The 21,174-nt window shown below is 42.2% G+C and overlaps 1 protein-coding gene across 3 annotated transcripts in view; it reads left to right on the forward strand.

Annotated features, from left to right (window-relative positions):
• Positions 1-21,174, forward strand: part of LOC124596567 (ski oncogene) — a 629,377-nt gene that overhangs the window by 378,897 nt on the left and 229,306 nt on the right. The window lies entirely within an intron of this gene.

Here is a 21,174-nt window from a genome sequence, read left to right on the forward strand (position 1 = left end):
AGACTGCTGATAGATCGGTGAAGTTGCGAGCAGTCTGAAACAGAAGACAGCTCACATAAAGAGCTTCGAATGGGAACGATATTGGGCGATCCAACTGCAGCCTGTCGCAAAAAAAAGTTCATGAACTTTATATGAATATTTTATTGCAGACATTACGATTTGCACGCATATTTGGTAACAAAAACCAAATAAATCAATGTGATGGATGAGCGTGCATATTTTTGTACACATTTTAAATTCTTGGTTGAATAGAAGAAAGAGCACAACGTAATTCACTAGAATATAGTTTGCTACTGTATTCCGTTTTCATTGCTACAACTGCTGAAAATGACCTTTCGCATAAATAAGTGCTTGAAATGGTAAATACAGTTGCAGTGCTTGCTCGGATAAACTTTCAGATATTTTACCCAAAATCACGGATTACTATCTCCTTTTTTTGTAATGGCTCGACAATAGCATATTTAAGCCTATCTGGAAAAGTACCACTGTGGAGGGATTCATTACGTAAGTAACTCAGTATGTCACGAAGTTCTGAGGAGCAACATTTAATTATGGTAGTGCTGATTTCATCATAACCACTGGAACATTTGTTTTTAAGAGAGCTAATAATATTAGAAATCTCTTTCAGTGAGGTAGGACATAGTTTAATTTTGTCAAACTTCTGCGGAAATGCATTTTTTAAAAATATTTTAAGCTGTCTTCTGAGGAACTATGCAAACCTAAGTTGTCTGCTACTGAAAGGAAAAAGTTGTTGAAGGTGTCTGTAATTTTGGAGGTATCCCTAATCAACTCATTATTTACATTTAACGTAATTTCCTCATTTGCCTGATTAGTTTTTCCTGTTTCACTTTTTACTATGTTCCATATAGTTTTTATCTTGTTATTAGAGGCATTTATTTTTTCTTGAAAATAAATACATTTTGAGGTTATGATTACTTTGTTTGGAATTTTACAATATAATTTGTAATGTGATTTAGCTCTGTAATCATCGTTTTCCCTTGACATTAAGTACAGTCTTCCTTTTGTTTTGCAAGATACTTTTATTCCATTTGTAATTCAAGGTTTTTAAACATTTAATCTATTTGCTTTGATTACTTTAGTAGGGCAGCAGTTTTCAGTGTGACCTGTGACCGTATTAGAGAAACACTTATATTTTCTCATTAACCCCGGTGGATTGTATACATCTTTCCAATATGTATACTTCAGTTTTTTATATCTTCAATTCCTGTTTCATTTATTATTCGTATAGTTTCCTACTTCCTGTTGTTATTTGAATCAGACCCCACTATATTAAATGTAAGCAACTGGGCATCATGATCTGAAAGGCCATTAAATATTGGATTTATACTATGATTTGCTAGTGTGGTAGTATCTACGAAAATTTTATCAATAGCAGTGCTGCTGGTGCCCATAACCCTGGTTGGGAACTGTACTAAGGGAATGAGATTATAAGAAGTGGTAAGAGTGGTATGGAGCTTGAGTAACTATCTTCCAGAAAATTTAAATTAAAATCCGCACTTAGTATGAGTTCATTATCTTTAGAAGTTAAGAAATTAAATACTGCATCAATCTGTTTAGTGAATAGCTGGAAATTACCAGTTGGAGCCCTGTATATTGTGACTATAATTATTTTTCTTTTGTGTGTTTCTACTTGTGTGGCACATGCTTCAAAATGCTGATCACTACAATATTTAAGATGTCAGTGTTTTTATAATTGTGACCCTTTCTAATGTAAGTGGCAACTCCTTTCTCCATCTCTTTTCTACAATACCTTGAAGCTAAGGTCTACCCTTCAATATCAAGCATTTCAACTTCACTATCTAAATGATGTTCAGAAATACTAATAATATCAACAGGTTTTGTAGACTGTAGCTCATCTAAACGGATCTGAAATTCATTAATTTTGTTTTTTAAACCTCTGATATTTTGATGTAGTAAATTTACTGACTTTTTTTGTCTTCACAAGTATTTTGCTTAACATTTTCAGATGCATCTAGTTTCAATAGTGAGTTTGTAGATAATGAGCTTAACCTAAAAAATAACTACTTCCATGAGTTGCAGTGTCCCCCCTTAAAGAATTTGCTATCAACCTAGCCAGTATATCCTTCCCTATTCTGTTGAGATGCAGGCCATGAGAAGTAAAGCCCCACCTACCAATAGTGTCAACAGGAAGAAAACCAATCCCTGACCCAACACCAGCCCGAAGCAGTCGATCCAACTCCATATTGACCCCCTTCACAGAGCTGTTCAACTGGGGTCGATCGTACCGCTCGAAAACAGACACAAACTCAACATTAGTGTGGTTCGTTGCTGATGCTATTTTTACCAGGTCACTCTCAATGCTGCAGACCTATCGATACTGCTCCACACACCATTACAACGTGATCCTCCTTGGTAAATGACAAATCATAGTAAAGGACAAATCATAGTTTACGACACAGAGTTAAAAACTGGACCACTTATTATTTAAGATTTTGGCTAACTTCTGGCCAGTGCTTATAAATATAAAAATTACATATATTATTCCTTAAGGAGGATGTAGTGGTGCTCTTCTGTTCTTCAGAAAAAAAGTCATATTTTGCAATCATGACTCCTTGGCGTCGGGAGTTTAGCGTTACAGAGCAGATCAGTATCCGAGGCATATTTCTTCCATTTCTACTGCAGCACTTGCCTCGATAAGCATTTGCGCTGTCAGCTCGTCGATTGCTGGCCACAGACTGTAATTATGTGCCATAAAGACTTCTCGTGCTACTTTTCGCCAACCCACCTTTCACACTCCTACCGAAGTATTTTCGTTCAGAGGGACTTCCCTCCAGCATTTACATCATATATAACCCTAGCGTTCCCTAGCGTGAACCAGTTACACACATAATATTTTAGTTGATATATACCATGAAATATCATAGTTTTAAAACGAATATTTGCAAATATATTTCTGGTTACAAAAAGTTACTGAATATTAATAATTTTTTTCTTCGTTTCATGTCAAAAACACACATAACACAGATAGTAATGTGTCTACAGCAAACATAGAGGTTACATAAAAGAATCATAGTCGATATCAGACATAAGTGTTACAACACGAAGTTTCACTTCATATTTCTTGACTACGTGTTTTACCCTCCACTCCTTCCTCCATTGCCAAATTTAGATTTCCTTGATGTGTCAGGAATTGTCTTATGAATCGATCCCGTCGTTCGGTAAAGTTGTGGCATAAATTTCCTCCCATTTCGATTCAGTACCATCTCATTAGTTACCCGATCTACTCATCTAATTTTCAACACACATCTCTAGGACCATATTTCAAAAGTTTACATCTGTTCTTGTCTCAACTGTTTATCGGCTACATTTCACTTCATACGAGGCTATACTCTAGACAAGTACCTACGGAAAATACTTCCTAAAATTTCAATTTATATTCGATGTTTCTAATCTAATCCTCTCAGCATAGCCTTATTTAATTCAAATACATTTCAGTATCCGTGTTTTACTTGTGTTGATATTCACCTTATTTATTTACTTATCAGATTCAGTGGGATCAGGCACACCAAAGTTATTTGGTCGTGGAACGAATCAGTACATAGTTTACAGAATGCGGATTGGAAAATTTGAAAAGAATTAATGACACGAAACAAAGTATTAGAGAACATACGAATCAGTACCACATTACGCAGGAAAGTTCGCAATTACTGAAAGGAACTCCTGTACAGAACACGAGTGTGCCACAAGGAAACCATCCAACTTGAGTTTGAATACTCTGGGTTTATCACTTTATCATTTTCTTTTGTCTTCTGCTCTGCTGGAAGAATACTGAAAATAAAGCCTGCTGAATAGTGCACATCTTTTAGCAGAATGCTTACGAAAATGTTATCCAAGTGCGAATCGTGTTACCATTTAGTGTTCACCGAATGAACGCTGCAGTTTCTCCTGAATACGTGAATATTGTCACTGGCAAATCTCATGATGGAATACCGTATATGTATAGGCAGGCAGAGTTAGAATACCGAAACGCTTGATCAACGGCCTGCCCGAAGTTCGCGATCTGACGCCCCTTTTCTGAGGTAAGAATATTCTTGGTGAGCGCGCACAGTTGCCTCATTATATAATACCGTACAAGATAATGTAGTGAAGGCAAACAAGCCTTAACGTTTCGGTATCGTAGACAGTGGAGATCATTCGTACAGTGAAGATAGTAGCATTCAATTTCTCGAAGATATAGAACGTGATGCTTGTAAGACAGCCGTCTAGCTACCCTCAGCCCTAAAAATTAAAAATGATCGGGTTCACTGATTGTGTGGCCACCTTCAGACATTAAAATTTCGCTTTAACAGGAATTCCGTGTCAGAAATTGTATGCATTGCGATTTGTTGCCAGTAAGTGTTACTCTGGTCTCTGGGAGCCATGTGCGGATGTTACTACCCTATTAGCTAGCGCCTCTGTCAAAGTAATACTTGTTTCATGTACAAGGAGAATTCTTTTTCGTCAGTTGCACTTCCAAGTCGTCTGTCGTCTATGTAAGTGTCATCAGCATACTTCCCAGTTTTAATTTCGTCGCTTTGGACTTCGATTAATTTTCCAAATTTATCCTTAATTTCCTTTACTTCTTACTCAGCGTACGGATTGAATGACGTCAGGGAAGGGCGGCAACCCTGCCTCATTTGCCTCTCAACTGTTGCTCTGCTTTCACATCCTTCAACTCCTAACTGCCGTCTCGTTTCTATACAAGTTGTATATCTTTCGTGTTCTACAGTTTTTCATTGTTTCTTTCAACGCTATCAAAAGCTTTCTCTAAGCCAAAAGTGCTTCAAAAGTAAGTTGGCCTTTCTTCGACCAGTCGTCTGAGGTAAGTTGTGGGGTCAGTATTGCCTTGTGTATTTCAACATTTTTCCGGACTCAAACTGACTCTCCCCGAAACCGTTGCCTACCAGTCTTTCGGTTATTCTGTAAGCAATGACTTATTAAAGTGATGGTTCTGTAATATTGACACTTGTCGGCATCTTTCTCGTTTGGAGTTTGGATTATTATATTCTTTTTGCAGTCTAAGGATGCTTTCCAGTCTAAGGGTACTTTGCCTTCAGTGTACCTGGAGGACTAGTATTGTCATGACTGGCTCTCCCAAGGGTCCCACTAATGCTGTGGAAATGTCACCTGTTTTACGTGCCTTGTTCTGAGTTGCCATTTTTCAAAATTATTTTTAACCTTGAAATAGCTTGATTCAATCTACACTAAATAAAACCGAATGCTTAGGTATATGTTACGTTTATAACGTTATATTCTTACAGTCAGTAATGACTCATAGGTCTGCTCTTCACTATTGTCATTCGTTATGTATATTTCCTCGGCGGTATTTGCCGATGTACTGATCTGTTTACAGTACGGTGACTTAGTTTGTCTAGAGTGCACGAAATAAAATTTGTCATAGCGAGCGCTTCCTCGTCGTACCTAGCTGCGCCAAGCGGCAACATTGCTGGCTGTGACGGCGGCTGAATCATTGATGTAGCAGAGGCGGAACACCTGTAAGCCTCTTAGCGGCGCCATCCGACAAAGGGGCGGGCATTACGGCCATTACGCTGCCGCGGACGTATTATTCGCCAAGGGTGCGCCCGGCGCCTCCGGCAGCGCCCCGCACCCAGCCACGGCCAGCCAGCCGGCCGGCCTCCTCTATTATTCACGTCGCAAGATAAGCAGTGGGCCGAGGCGCGCTGTTAATTCACCTCATAAAACATTCACGCAGGCGACCAGAAAAAAACGCTCGGCGCCTCAAAATAGATCGTTGCGCGCAGGCTGCCCGCTCGTTATCACAGCGACTCACTCAGCCGGCCCGCCTCGGCAGGATTTCCCTTCGCGACCAGCAGATTCACTCAGAGAACTCCATGTTTCTTGCTGGACGTGTGTTGTTCGCGGATCTTCCAGTACAACATAATCTCTCACTCATTTACAGTCTCAGTTCGGGGCGATTGTAGTCACATTTCCTTCTTCTGCGTGTAATTCCTTGAATTAGTTTTTGATATGTTTCTGATCCAACCTTCTCCGTCCGCGTAGCCCTTAAAATACCAAGCGGGGTCCTGCAGGGACCCGAGAAAGTGATTTTTGGTGATACGACTATAAGAATCAATTTGTTCTTGATTTTTATGTGTGACCTGCATCTGTTTAAATTTATGTCACATAACTGGATCCATGACGCGTTCATTAAAAAATATAAAAAGAATAAAAACACACTTGGAGGTCCTGGCAGAACCCTATTTAATATACTACGTTACGTAGCTTTAAGGATTCATTTTTCTGTTGTTTTTCGTAGTGTGAACGTCATAAACTCTGAAATCTTAGATGATGGTTCCATAATGAGATTTTCACCCTGCAGCGGAGTGTGCGCTGATATGAAACTTCCTGGCAGATTAAAACTGTGTGCCGGACCGACACTCGAATTCGGGACCTTTGCCTTTTAGCCACAGCCTACGGGATGTTTCCAGAATGAGAAGTTTGGAAGGTAGGAGACGAGGTAGTGGTAGAAGTAAAGCTGTGAGGACGGGACATGAGTCGTGCTTGGGTAGCGGAGATGGTAGAGCACTTGCCCGCGAAAGGCAAAGGTCCCGAGTTCGAGTCTCGGTCCGGCACACAGTTTTAATCTGCCAGGAAGTTTCTTAGGTGATGACATTGCTCTGTTGCTGGATAAATGTGACCTCCGTGACCCAGAAGATGTCTGGAGCGAAGCGTCAGAACGCGTTGTAATTGTAATATAACCTGAAGGTGATTCCAAAAGAAAGTGACATCGCCACTGAAAATTATGAAGGGGATGAGTTTATTGCCAAATCAGGGCGCAAACGGAAGAGTTCAGCGTTCCCACGACTCACTATCGTCAATATAACGTTGTGAAAGATTCTTCCAGGCCACCGAATGCAAATCATCGTGCACCCACAATATCCAAATTTGTCAACATGATATTTGACGACCGAATTGTGGACGCTATATGCACGTTCACCAATGCTGAAGCATCACGTGTTGTTCGGCATTACAATACAAATGCTGCTCTAAACAGAATGAGACTGTCGTTAGACGTAGTTTCTGCCAAACTGAGAGTGTTTTTGGTGTGCTAGTGTTTGCTGGAGCTCTTCGCTGCCGAAAGGAATAAATTTGTGAAATGTGAACAGAAGACAAAGATAACGTGCAGTATTCACTGCAGCTATGCCTCGGAATCGATTTGCTCATATCTTTCAGTTTAACAGGTTTGACGATAAAGCAACCGGTCAACAATGCTTATTTAATTTAAATATAGTTTCAGACCTCCAAAGAATCTAATATGAGTAATCTTCTACACTACTATGTGGGGATATTACGAAAAAACACCCGTGCATGGTAAACAATTTTAACAACTTATGGTTAGTATATGAAGGGTTAAGACGTCTACCATTATGATTAACAACGATGCTATCCGTCACGGTAAAGTTTCTGTTGTGGCTGAGTCATGTTTCAGAAAGGTTAATCCTATTTCAGAAGACTAGGTCTTCTCCATCAGTGAAGATAGAAACTAAGTCTTTGAGATGAATGCTGACAGCTGTGTCCCATACAATCGCTGCATAGGGCACACTTTGATGTACACCGGCATAGTTCTGTGTTTAGTGCTCACGCAGAACGGAGATTTCGTTGTGCGATGGACATTTTCTCTATAATTTCTGGATCATTTCTTCTGACGCCACATAATATATTCTGTGCCTATTATATTTTGGAATGTGTCGGTTGACGACCATGCCATGTACAAATGTATATAACATGTGACTATTGTATATGTTTACTAGTAGGATATGTTCATATCCATTAGTGCTCTTGAAAATGACTCATTTTAACCCAAGAGCCGTGTGGAAATAATGTCGTTCTTTGTGCTTATAGATAATGTGTACATTCGGAAGGTCACATTCTGGTTCCTAACAGACGGATACCTCGTCGCAGTATTAGGCATCCCCTGACATTCCGTTCAAGTGTAGAGCGAGTACAAATTTGAGTGCCCTTTCGCGCCGTGATGTCTCATAATATCTATGCGAGATATATGATGGAGATACGAATCAACCTAAAAAACCGTTCCCTAAATTTAGCAACGGGATTTTTTAGCAGAGCAGCGTCGACTTTCTTCTGTTCACTGGGCACCTTTACTGTGCACTACTCTGGCATGTAACAGGATGTACCTGCATCCGTTCAACGTCTTCCGCCAGGATCAGTTGATAATATTCCGAAAACCTGAAGCATTGTTGTAGAATAGGACGCGTTAGAATATGTATGCAATTCCATTCACCGTCTCTCTGTTTTTAACTTGTGTCTCTCCTTCACTTTCATTACATTTCGGATATTTTGCAAGTCAATATTGCTTTTCGCTCTAGGCACCATAGCACTCAAAATATTTAACTACTGTTCAATAGTCTGCCCTGAGAGTGCAATGCAGCCATCTGATAATAAACAAAATGTTCAAAATCGACAATGGGCCGATAAAATCATTTAAAAAGTGTCGTCAGTATACTGGTTGAATGCAATTCAAAGCGTATCTTTAAAATTAATATTCTCCCCTAGAAGCAGCTTAGTCGTGTCCTTTGTGAGGTGTTTTTTTTTTTTTCATACGTTATGTACTCCTTCATTTTGGCGAAATGTTCCCATTCAGACCAAAGGTGAGCGGATCAAAATAGGATTTACTGATGATTAGATTTCATTTCAAATTTTGCATCCGTCGATGGAGGCGGGAATAACAAGAATAAAAGTAAAAACACTTGTGATTTACAATACGTGCATGTGAATTGTATGTCAGGCTAAATTTATTCATTATTAATTCTCTCAAACTACCTTCAGCGGTCTGGATATTGAAATCAATGTGTTCCCCGACTCTGGCACTCCTGATCTAATTTTCTCAAGTAGTGGAGGGAGGAAGAGAGAGAGAGAGAGAGAGAGAGAGAGAGAGAGAGAGTGCTGATGTACGGTGTGCCTAAGATGTGGATGAAATTTTATTAACTGTGAAGTGTTAGAAAACCCTGACACGACTTGGTGTGCTGTGTATTTTGTAGGAGAAACTGGTAGGGTAAACAGTGGTTTCGGACACGCAGAGTGCAACAGCCAGTTGCCGGACACGGTGCAGCACGGCAGTCTCATTGATCACAGTTTGGGCGCTTGCGACACGGCTGCGGGCCAGCTGCCGCGTCAAGGACGCGCCTCTCGCGGCCCGCGGCCGGCACCGCCGGGCTCACTGGCGAAAAACTGCCTGCGCTCTTTCGCCGCCGCGTCAGCTGCACAGTCCTGTCCCCTCCCGCCTGTATCGCTGTTCCATACTCCAAAGTCGCGCCGAGAGCGTTGCTCAGTATTAAATGGGATATCATCCGAAAGCAAAACGGCGAACGGGGCTGCAGTTGACACTAAGATAAACAGCAGCGTTACTGTTGAATTCGTTGCGACCGCCTCCGCCTCCCCCTGTTGCCGATCTGTCGCTCTCTCCGAGTGCGGAGGGGGAGATGGGTACACGCTCTAGGTCAACAGCGGCGAAACCGTTGACTAACAGTTTTATTTCAAACAATAATATATGTTTATTTTAATTCATGTCTTCGTCAGAAATAACAATATGGAAAGAATATTTCCCGCCGTTTCGTTTTCCAAGAAAGTTGAGGGTGGGAGGCGGGACATACAGGTTTTTTTATAAGTGCTTCCAGCGTTTCAGAAGAAGACGGCGCAGAACGTACAAGACTTGCTCGAAACAGATACACATCATGGACAGAGCATCTCTGAAAGTTTGTTAACTCACACTACAGCTGCTCAGTATGGGCTTCGTTTTTGATGTGGCAAGCGTCAATTCCTGGGTTCAAGTCGTTGACACGATGTGCCTGGGAAGACGCGAAGGCAGCCCGATTTGCGAATCTGGTATTAGGGTTGCCTATGTGTAGGCGCGAACTAATTCGACGTGACAGTACACTGACGGCGGTTAACTGTGAAATTCGAGGATAGCACAACCTACAGGTGCAGTCAAAAGAATTCTGCTAATCATTAGTAGGCCTCCCTTTACCAGTGGGACACTGATACATACCAATAACAAAAAACAAATTCCATTCGATTCTCTGTCACATGTCATGTGACACCTACGTCCCATTGGAAGTGAAAGGTTTGGAGAGTATATTAACTCATAGAAGAAACGGTTATGCCAGGGACGAGTCGTTTCTTTTTGATAGCAATTAGACGTCATGCACTTCATTCTTTGAAAACTTCTGTACAGAGGGACACTACGAGGAGCATTCGTAAAATTTTAATTACCGCCTCGATAAAATAATGTTGCATAATTAATTCCGTTTGTTTGGGTTACATGTCTGCATTTCTTGTACTGTGAGATCCCCCGCAGCAGAACTGTAGCACACCACTAAAGGAGCCAGAAAGAAAAAGGAAATGTGGCGTAGCATATTAATAAAGTGGAGTATCGTGCTGAAATTCGTTATTCGTTTTCGACAGCGCTGGAAAATTTTCAGCTGTACCAGATCAATCCCGATGATTTGTTTAGCAGTCAGAATTAGGCTGACATAGCTGTAACATTTCCGCTGCCGCCGATAATTAATCACCGCGTGATACCACACTTGAGCTACTGGAGGTACCATTTTGCATTGGCGTGCTACAGTACTGTGGCGTCGTACTTTCAGTGTGTGCCACGACTGTAGACATGTACCAGCAAAGAAACAAGAAATAATTACATAAATCTATTTTTTTGAAGTGGTAATTAAAACTTTATTACGACCACTCGTGGTGTACGTCATGGTGAATTTTTTTCGAAAAGTGTTCTGAAGACGAGTGATTGATCCAGCTATTTGTAATATACAAAATCATTCGTACGGCATGAGCTTTGATGACACTGGCAGTAATTGCTCGGACGTTTAGTGGCGCTGGAAAAGTATCAGAACCGAACCGTGCACAGGAGTATAGAGGAAGTTCTAGACGCAGTGATGTTTTTACCATGTCTCCTGAGACACCAAGCGAATTTTGTATGCAGTGTACAGTAATCATCTGCGGGAAGCATTTCATGGCAATCTTAAAGTTTCATGGGAACAAAATTAGAAGAAAAGAATCCTGTGACTTACGATCCAGCCACCTTGAAACATATGCATATGTAGAGGAAAGTCGGCGTCGGTGCATATAAGCTTGCGTGATTTACGAGTCGTCGGAGGTATAGCATTAATTTTCAGTTGCCTGAATTATTAGCAATTTAGCGACTCTTAATGTTACCAACATTTAGTCATTTCCTTATTTCATTTGGTAACTGGAAATCATTGACATTTGCTACTGTACACATTATTGTTGAAATAATCAGTGTTACTGTATGTTAACGCATTCTTTACTAGGAGTTTCGAAATAAGAAACTTGTCGAAATGTTGCGCTTCACCGATATAGAGTTTAGTGACTTGCTGATGCGACCGCGTTGTAGTCGAGTCACTGAATGTGTCTGTACGTCATTACCTTTCGCATATTACTAGCTACTTCACTTAATTTGAGGGAGATGTTTCACCATCCTCATTCTGTAGTTTTTTTCGTTTAAGGTGAAACATGGATATTTCCGTAGGTCATTTACTCATAACGTAAGCTCTAAAAAGCAGTTCACGGAAGAACCATTCATGCGACCTAGAAAGCTAGGACTCTACGAGCGGTCCATCTGATTACACTCCGCAGGCGGACCCACCCACGCATGCTTCTGAGCTGTGAAATTTATTCGCCAGTAAATTGGTACGACGTGTTTCGACAGCACGCTGTCAGCTGCAGATGTCTACATTTCAGTTCGTGCTGCGGCGACCCATATGTGAAATAACGGCTGCCATGGCATGTGTCAGTAGGTAAGTGCTTGTTGTCGACAGCACGTATTAACAGCCGTCTGTCAGTTTACTCGACAAATAAAATTCTTTAATGAAGGAAAAGAACAAAAAATTTCATTTCAGTAAGTGTGAGAAATAACCGTCGTTCGTGTGACTGCTGTTTTCTTTTTTCCACTCTCTTAAACGTTTGAACTAGAAAAAAAACGTTGTTCTCGATTTGAAACATTGTCATTCTTTAATTTATTCTATCTATGCTCCGAAAGAATGAAAACCGCGCGTCACAATTTACCCATGTAGAGCAGAAGGAATTATACAACGTTGAATTTTGAGGGCAACATTCATTCCAGTAGAGGCTTGCATTCAACCTTTATTGTGTTACAGATTACGAAGGAATTAAAAGAGAATGTAAATCGTTTTCAGAAATTGATGTTTCAAAACCTAACTTGCATTGTGTCCTAAAACGGAAACAGATGTATCAAAGTAGTTTAAATTTGAAGAAAAGCGGAACATGTGATAGAAGTGTACTCAGAACCATATACCAAGAAATCTATTTCGCCATTCACGGCGAAACTACAATGAGTTGCCCCTCCGTTGGTCAGGTAGTGTGTACGCTCTTGGTGGTCGAAAGGCGATTTTTACACCACTCTTTCCGGCTGCAAGTTCATCGTGATAACCACAGCGCCACCCCACTCAGTGATATGTAACGGTCATAAAGCTATGGAGCATCACTGATTCACTTCTACTGTTAACCGTGAGTAAACAGCAACTGCTGTTGCAGTGCAGCTGTGAAGAAGAAATTTATACCTTCCCCTCATACCCAGTCGAAAAAAGCACTCCAGCAAGTAAACGACCAGTCACATTTAATGGCAGGAGCGAGGAGGAAATGGTAAGATGCTGGGCCGAAATTACTTTACACATTTTACCAAACAATAATTTATTACAAGAAGGTAAATATTAAAGCTCAAAACTTAGTTTTCCTTTACAGTTAAGCGTCGCATACTGTTACTTCATATTACAGTCTCTAATGACACCGTGATACAGGAATAACAGCTTAACGGTTTGATGGCAACTCACTTGTAATGAAGCTCAAATTACAAGTTTTACCCATTGACTGTAACTCAGGAAAAGACGTTTTCAAAACTGACATCAGTTTCACAGAGCTTAGGTGACAACTGTGGGTTAAAGCCTGAGTTAGAAAACGTAACTGCTCTTTCCCGAATTTTGACGTAATCGAATTCCAGAAGAATGAATTTGCAGTTGCCATATAAATTATTAAAACTTGTAAAGGGCGTTATAACAAAGATCACTGCAGTGAACATATTTTTAAAAGAGCGACAATAATTAGATAACAAATACCAAAAATTACGTAAATCTTAGGCACACAGCCATTTCAAACAATATCTATCCATAGGTGGCTCAAATGGCTTTGAGCACTATGGGACTTAACATCTGAGGTCATTAGTCCCCCAGAACTTAGAACTGCTTAAACCTAACTAACCTAAGGACATCACACACATCCATGGCCGAGGCAGGATTCGAACCTGCGACCCTAGCAGTCGCGCGGTTCCAGACTGAAGCGCCTACAACCGCTCGGCCACACTGGCCGGCTATCCATGGGAGCTCATCCATTTCATTTCGAACGCTTGTAGTTCCAAGAAAACAGTAGTTACAGCTTAGACTTAATTCCAATTTTCTGTAACTAACAACGAGGAATAATTACCATTGACTATATTACAGCTTGACAAATTTAAAATTGACTAGCTTACATCACGGCAAATTAAAACCCAGATTACTTAATCTGAGATCCTGGCTCCAAATAATAACACACAGGTATAAGCCCCATAAATAGCTGCTTCCTGGGTTTTTAACAAATCATGTGTCATCAAGGTGGCATTTACAATGTTTTAACAATGAAGAACATTTGCGTAGAAAGACCTCAAACTCAGATTTGTTGTCACAAGCAACCATCATAACTACAACATAAGCGATGGCACTTACACACTTGTTCCGTGCAATGGCTATTGATTTGAATGTTGACAAAACACGACTAGCTTGAGAACACAGCACTGCTCAAAAGTTAGCATGGGGATACACGTAACTCGGCTTTCAGATGCAATCGAGACACGGGAACAGTATAAGGAATACAAAAATTCTCACCGCTTTCTGGAGGACTAGGTAGAAGAAAACCACCGGCACATAGCTTAGCTGTTTAGACCGTCTAGAATTAACACGGTGGCAACAGGATACCAGAATGGGAATAAGTGACAAGACTCCCACAATAGTCTGCCACAATGTCACCAGTTCGTTGCAGGCTCCACAAGCGTCCCTTTCCCAGTATTCCAAAATAACGCAGTGTCTCCTGATCTGCTCTTCAGGATGCTAATAGAGCCATTCGAGACGCAATTGCCTCTAGGAATGGCAAATCGGACCAACCGTACCACGCTTCTCACAAGTAACAGCCACCTCAAGACACACTAAGGCCGACTGCCCTCGTGCCTACTATCGCATTCCGCGGTACCTCGCGGGGAGCCATCTCACAACCGCAGGCCCTACTTTTCAGGAGAAACCCACGGCAAAGCGCACGAGTCCAAATAGCGTCCCGCTCGGTGCACAAGACACCCTCTGACGGCAAAATTTCGAGAGGACAATTAAAATATCCACGAAGTTAGAAGGTGCAGAAAACCATCGAAAAAGAATTTGATAAAAGGATGCTGGACGGCTCATTTAAGTCCATGTTTTATTTGTTGACACAACTTGTTTGTCAGACGTATTCCCAACAGTTCGTGTAGGCTCTTCGGTCGCTGGACTACTTGCTGGCAGTCTCACATCAGAAAACTTCCAGCGACCTCTGGATTTTGATCAAACATGCTGTAAGGGAATAACTCATAATCACACCAATCTCTTCCTGGTTTGATATCAGTAGGTTTGGAACTGAACCCAAAACCATCTCCCGGTACCGTAAGAAAATATCAGTTATGTGGCAACGATTTGTCGTATTGATCGTGAGCTTGAATCTATCACCTATCGATGTACAGTGTACTGTAGAGCTTGGATAACGGAAAGGCTGACGGAGGTGGATGGATGGCACGTTGGGATGGTTGGAGCATCTCTGTCGACAGAAATATGTGGCGCTCCCACGTCGGAGCCCGCGGCGTGCTATGTCTGGCGGCGGAAGCGTATTTATAGCGCATAAACACATCTTCTTGCGTCTTATTCGGGTCCGGCCACAGTATTTATACACTGAAGCTCGTCGCCCGCGGGACGAAGCTCAAGAATTCGCGTGCGTAATAGCTGGAACGCACGAGCGGCGCCGATTTAACACAATGTGGCCCTATAAATACGCCGACGACCCCGCGGCCTCGGCATCTGTTTGTGATATTTATTTCGCGGGGATCACATGACGAAAGTGAATGGTGGCCAAAGCTGCGGGACAGCCGCGAACAATAGTACTCACAGTAGTGTGGACTAGGAATAACAACGAACATGGTGCCATCGCTTTGAGGCACTGTGTCCTCCGAAACAAATGGCACACAATTACTCGTTGTGTAGAGCCAACAAGAAAACAATGTTGACCGAACTCGTGAGTCATTAACTGTAGGAGAGCCCCGGGTCAAAACTTGGGTTATGTCTTGCTTCATGTTGTACAATACCATTTTCTTCTTCTTGTTTAAATTGATTTTAACCACATAATGACTACTGTCCATATTTGTTATGACTTGCTACTACTAAGCCTGTTTTCATGTCAGTTTTTAACACTTCATATATTCACTGCTACCACCATGGTTGTGAACATATTGGAAATTTATTGGCTAGAATAAATTATTTCCGGAGATATATTCCAATTTACTTGCGAAGACCGCGAACAAAAAACCACGGATACAATTTCATTTCAAGGCTGAGCAGGAAAATTAAGGAAGTAATGACGCCCAGAAGAAACGATGATTAACAGTCGGTTCAAAAGCGTAATTTGGTGAGGATGGGGGATAGGAGAAAAACTGCTGGCTACTCTGCCATTAAAGAAGCAAAATCAAACAAGTCTTCGGAGCTGTATCAGACGCAAAAACCCGAGTTGTACTGACGGAGGTAACTGGTTCAGCGTTTCCAAACATTGAAACATAATGTCAAGAGATATTTCTGAAGCTGTACGTTTGGCGACGTCAGCTTAGAGGAATATAATATAGGCAGCTATAAAACTAGAGAGGAGAAATTGATAGTTTATGTTCGAATCGTGGAACCATTCAGTGATGATAAAAATTTTGTTTACAGGCGAAGCTTGAAAGGAAGAATCACAATGTGCAACTGCCACGTAGAGGTTGTGGAAATACCTGTTACACAAAAGAGAAGAGCCGTGGGGTACGAAAACGCATTCAGGATTACTTATCTTATCAATGGTTTGACGACAGAGGATCAGCATCTGTTATCGGGCACCCTGATTGAAGCGTTTATAGAGTACGTAAAACCATTTACAACTCTACTGATTGTGTATTTTATTTCTTCTCGTTTTCCCACTTCAGCTCGTCCTGCGTCCACTCAACAAGGAGATTATTTGAGATGAAGCCACGTATGAGTTGGACAGTGTTGGACGAAAGAATTAGTCATGTCTACCCTGAACCACCGTTCACCTGAATAGATCTGGAGAAACTGAACGACTGTCGCCGAATACTCTCTATTTAGTTACCAACATCCCACGTTAGTGTACAAACGTGACAAATACTTGTATCCTGGCATTTAATCTCGAAGCCCTAAGTGAGATTTTAGTTGACCGTGTTCTTGCGCGCAAGAGTGCGTGGCACACAATACGCCGGCTGCCCTGGGAGGGTGCTCGTGCCGTAATTAACCCTCGCACGGCTCAGGTTCTGCCGGGACCCACGCGTCGTCCGAAGGGCCAGACGCGTGTGGCACGCGCCTGCTGTCCGCACTGGAGTCGAAAATCGAGATGGGTATATTGAAACTCCACAAACGAAGTGTGCTTTAGTTTTTAACTTTCGATTCACAGTATCAAGCATGCATCTAATGAACGTTCAGACATATTTATTTTATTTGCCGTTGAGGTAGCAAGGGATAAAGGCTGTTACGTTACAGTAAAGCGAAATAAATTTTTCAGCAAAAAGTCGTGCATATACTACATCAAAACGCCCTCAGTGCCAGCACGACTATACTATTTGTTCACGATGTCCAGAGTTCTTTGCGGGAGACGGGGGAAGTGAACTCCGCCCATAGGCCCCCAAGGGGAAAGTGATGCGCTGGGGAGGGAGGGGGAATCAAATTGCGCTTCCCCCCCCCTCATTCTTAGTGGTTGGGCGCGGCATGACACGACAGTGATTTCATAATGACTGCTATACGCACGAGTAGTGTCTTTTCAAATTGCTAATGTTGGCAGCGGCCGAACACAAAGCTTTTGCAGCTGGAAGCCGAGCGATTTCTACCAACACAGAACTAGGGAGACCTATCTCAGGATGTCGTGAACAAATAGTGTATGTTTCTCACCTGTATCAACGTCTCTGTCTGCATGATTATCGATTACAGAAAGCGCGGCGCAGTAACTAAAACACTGGGCCTTGTTAGAGATGAGTGTGATTAAGATCCATGTGCAATAATCAAGATGTAGTTTGACTATTGTTTTCCTACTTCACTTCAGACGAATGCGCAGTTAATTTCTTCAGCAGGGCCGTGGTCGATACCTGTGCCTACTGAGCCAGTGCTGTTCCTCCAATGGTACTACGACGGTGCCGAGGAATGGGAGATCTTCGCCAGCCAAGGCGACTGTCAGAGTAACCAGTGAAGAGGCTTTATTGGAAATTTTGGCAGAAGTGATAAGTTCACGGTGCGCGGTACGGAGAGGCTAAAGAAGTGGCGACAAGGACTCTGATTGCAACAGTGAGTCGAGCGGTCGGGGTGACTTGAGTTTAACCGTTTAGAGCTGAGGTAGTCAACTTTTTACCTACCTCCCTCTTTTGTATATACGTTTCTAGTAAAATTCTCTAGCAAGCATCCGGTTCCATCGTGATTTATATAGTAGGGGAATAAAGAAAGTACCCAGCGGTCGACGCGGCACAGGTCTTGAAAGAGCGGACAAGGCCAAACTCACTCGCTCAGCCACAGGCGGCGAAACACGTCGGAATTAAAGGTGTGGCTCTAGACTCTGATGATGACGTTTGTAATTTGACGTTTAACCAGAGAGAATCCTCATACAGTAGAGCATTATTTTCCGAATCAATTGAGGACGGGATTTCGGATAAGTGATTTTTCAGATAACCGATCATTTACGAAAATTTATTCTGCCAGTGTCCGTACGAATATGAAACACGAAGCTAAACTCAAAATTGTACGTACTGGTGTGTATTTTGTATCACACGTACTTCATAATAACACAGAGAGCTGACTATAGAGCCTAGTCGGAAAAGCTCAGAGTCCCCATTTAGTTAGGGCTACAGTCGAGGAAAAAGAAGTATAAAATTTGTTGTTACTTCAGAGGAGAGAGTATATATTTTTTTCGCTGAACCTTGCAAACGTTTTAAAGGCATAAATTGTACAACATCATATACCTTTTGTTATTCTAACTACTTCACAACCTTCTCAAGGCAGCTAAAAGCTTTCTCACTGAGTGTCCCTGTTTTCTCCTAGTCACAAGTGTTCGGATCGATGACCCTGGCAATTATTTCGTGGCTCGTCAATACTTGATAGACATGTCAACATCTCATTGGAGGAAATCAAGAACAATTTTACTGATTGCATTCTTCAAATTGTGAAGAGCCAATAAATCAGCCCAGCCAGTTTGGATACAAATTTGCTCCTTGGTGCCTCTTTAGCTGCAATGATAGACTCCAGTGAAGGAAAGAGCTTATTCCGAGTGTTGATTGCTCAAAGTCGTAGGGCGAGATATCTGATTTTTGTTGTGTGTTGCATTGGTGATATTGATGATGCTTTCCTTTCTGTGGGTCACTAATTTGAGTCCAGTTCGGTAATACATGTTGCGAGGTAAGGATAGCTCTTGAGTACCATGGCTTTGTGGTGTGAATAAATCCTGGTTTAGAGCCATTTGAATCGTGTTTATGTTCAGGTTTTCATCTTCACTGTCAAATACACTTACAAATTTTGTAGTGGCCTTACTGTTCTTTTCAATGTCCGATAGTGCAGCATTTAGGTCTCGATATTTTCGAGCTAAGATTGATCAGGTCGTTCCATTCTTCAACTTGTCTGTTATTTTAAGTTTATCTGAAAACACTAAGAACTGCGCGTTTACATTTAGTCGCCATTGCGAACGGCACGACAACAGCTCGATCTGTCACAAGCGAAGATTTAGACATCATCACAGAACAGCAACAAAATGACGGTTGTCACCGTGGGAAAACTCCGGAATGGCCAGCCCAGCACCAGCTACACTTTTGCATAGCGCGCGTTCCAACTTGTATTTGCCAAATGGAAAAGTTTCCGTTAACCGATATTTTCGTTGATCGGTATTCGGGTGCTTTATTGTGCCTCGGATGGACTCATCGTGAACTGCGTGTCTCAAGTTATCGGTAACATTGCACGGTGATCGCAGGACGAGATGATAGCGGTCCCTGCCGCATGCGGTAATAGTTTTTGGGAATCCGTAGCTCGAGCTGAGAATAGTGAGATAGCTAGTGACGAGTTGCGTGCTGGGACCCGAGAGCCAGATGGCCTACTTCTCACGTAGGCACTCGCCTCTCCCGTCACGCAGAGCGGCTTCTCCAGACGAGCGACTGCCACCCGAACACAGCGGCGCGCACGTCCGCCCCGCCAGGCGAGACGGCCCAGTGTCTCACTTACACGGGCCCCGCGGCACGCGCGCCCGCTCGCAGCTCGCGTGTCGATTGCCAACACGTCCCTTGTGTCGTTAGCTTTTAGCATCCGTCTCACGTTGACAGCTTGGCCCTTTCCTCGCCCTTGCGGTTGTCATTTGGCGAGGTACATAGGGATAGCGTAAGCACATTACAGCAGCTGTGATCATAAACTTTTAATTTATCAAATGGCTCTGAGCACTATGGGACTTAACATCTGAGGTCATCAGTCCCCTAGACTTAGAACAAGACTGTTTAATGGTGATTGTGCACCCGCACAGTCGCAACAGATGGCTGCTGGCCATCTCTACAAGGACTACAGTGGGTCTACACCTTTGATGACCCACCAATACCATTATCTCTACAAGGACTGCAGTGGCTCTGCACCTCTGGTGGCCCACAAATACCATAATATCTACCAGAGCTACAGTGGGTCTGGTCTGTGATGACCTACCTACCAATATTCTTCAATACTTCGACTGACTCTGCTGTGGGTTTGCTCTGTTGTGGCCCATTACATGTTTGCATGTCAAGAGTCAGTACTGTCTTTCCATTGGAAGGACAACACTACTTCTTCAAGACTGCATGGAAATCCACTACTTCCGTGTGTATTTTCTTTTACTGATCAGGCTTTCTGCAATGTAATTACTACTGTGATGAATGATCAGGACTGTCTTTATGGACAGTGTAAAATTTTTGTTTTCGACCAACATTGTATCGATAAGTGCGTGCATTTGATATATTTATTAGCGTTAATATAAAAAAATTAACAAATATGTGATGGCCATTGCCCAAAACAATTATTAAAATTTTTTGTGGCGAGCATGGGGGATATGTAAGTAGGCTGTTTAGGTTATTATGTTGGTAACGCCACGTAGCGCTCTGTATGAAAATCACTGACTGTGCTGTGTGCAGTCTGTGGCTGGGTTGCATTGTTGGAATATTTGCTATTGTAGTTTTGGGCAGTTGGATGTGAACAGCGTGTAGCGTTGTGCAATTGGAGGTGAGCCGCCAGCAGTGGTGGATGTGGGGAGTGAGATGGCAGAGTTTTGAGAGCGGATGATCTGGACGTGTGTCCATCAGAAAGAGTAAATTTCTAATACTGTATATCATTAACTGATATATGTATGATGACTTTTGAATAGCATTAAGGTAAATACATTGTTTGTTCTGTATCAAAATCAGCGGCCGGCTGTCCGCCTGTTAAGACCCCTTTTTCTCAGGAACGACCAAGTTATACGTCACAAACTAAAGTCTACGGTCCCTTGGCGGTATTAAAAAATTTAATCTTCTCAGTCAATGCAATCAAAAGATCCACCCAGTTGACACCTAGTTTGATATGTTGCCAGGATCGGTATCGTTAAAATGGTCGAAATTCTCGATTCCCGGGATCGATGAACTATTTACACACACAATTAACTTCGTACGATACCCTCGGCGCGCAAGCCCTCATACTTACCCGAATTTTTTGTTTGTTTGCAGGTTCACACCTGCAGTCCTAGTACAGTTTAACAGTACCACACCAAGCCGCAGGGGGAGCCAAAACGAAAGGGCGCAGCCCA

This window comes from Schistocerca americana, chromosome 2 (genome assembly GCF_021461395.2).
Source record: "Schistocerca americana isolate TAMUIC-IGC-003095 chromosome 2, iqSchAmer2.1, whole genome shotgun sequence".
NCBI lineage: Eukaryota > Metazoa > Arthropoda > Insecta > Orthoptera > Acrididae > Schistocerca > Schistocerca americana.